Source organism: Gavialis gangeticus, unplaced genomic scaffold, assembly GCF_001723915.1.
Source record: "Gavialis gangeticus isolate Ggan-Ray unplaced genomic scaffold, GavGan_comp1, whole genome shotgun sequence".
Taxonomy (NCBI): Eukaryota; Metazoa; Chordata; order Crocodylia; family Gavialidae; genus Gavialis; species Gavialis gangeticus.
Genome location: NW_017728980.1, coordinates 6216814 through 6217760, shown reverse-complemented (window position 1 = coordinate 6217760; position 947 = coordinate 6216814). Strand labels below are relative to the sequence as shown.

The 947-nt window shown below is 41.6% G+C and overlaps 1 protein-coding gene across 1 annotated transcript in view; it reads left to right on the top strand.

Annotated features, from left to right (window-relative positions):
* Positions 1-286: 286 nt before the first annotated feature.
* ZBTB44 (zinc finger and BTB domain containing 44) overlaps positions 287-947 on the top strand; it is a 75013-nt gene continuing 74352 nt past the window's right edge. The window contains exon 1 of the mRNA XM_019509433.1: positions 287-306. The gene's annotated coding sequence lies outside the window, so the exon portion shown is untranslated. The remainder of the gene's footprint in view (positions 307-947) is intronic.

The following is a 947-nucleotide window of genomic DNA, read 5'->3' as shown; positions in this document are numbered from 1 at the left end:
TCAGAAGCTGTTACATTTCATTGAGTTATCTCTATATTGAGCCCAGTAACTTAATTAAATTAAAGCATTTCAGTCCTTGAAACAATTGTGTGGCATATGAGAGACAGAGGTGCCGGCATTGTCTGAGACCCTGTGATGCCAAAATTTTAATGAGAGATCCATGCTCCATGTACCAGAGGAAGGTGTGGGGGGAGGTAGGCTTAAGTATAACTTGGATAAGATTTCTTCTTTCCAATTCCGAATTTCAGTTGACCCTGAGCATGTGAGCAAGACACATCAGCCAGGCAGCTGAGACTCTGAGCAATGGTGAGTCCACAATTTTGCTGGCAAGCTGTTCTAAGGTTTAATCATTCTTGCTGCTAAGAAATTAAGTGTTCTGTTTTGCTTTTTTAATTGATTTCCCCTTCCCCACCTTTTTAAAAATCTTTTTGTTTAAATCTTTCAACTTGCTTCCACTGGATCTTTTATATGCTTTTGTCAGCTGGGTAGCAAATCTTGCCCCCCAGACACCCTCAGATGTCTTTCTTTTGTAAGTATGTGCATACAGCAAGTGACATTGTTTCTTGACCTTCTCTTTGATAAGCTGAATAGGTTGAGCTCCTTAAACAAACCTTGTAGTGTGATGCTTACCATTCCCTGGATTGGGATTTTTGTTTGTTTGGGGTTTTTTGGCGCTCCAAATGCTTTTCAACCTTCCCACAGCCTTCTGAACACAAATATTGAAACCTGACAAGGTAGAAAAGTAGAGGTATGCCAATATATATCGGTCCATATCAGATCTGCACCAATAAAAGGAAAAATGTCATTATCGGCAATCGGCTTTTTTTGGCCGGTGTAGGTGATTATATCACTGATTAAATGCAGTGTGCATGCATGCAGCCACCGTGCACATGGCCAGGAATGCAGCTGGGCAGCTTGGACAGCAGCGTCTGGCCAGAAATTCTGTG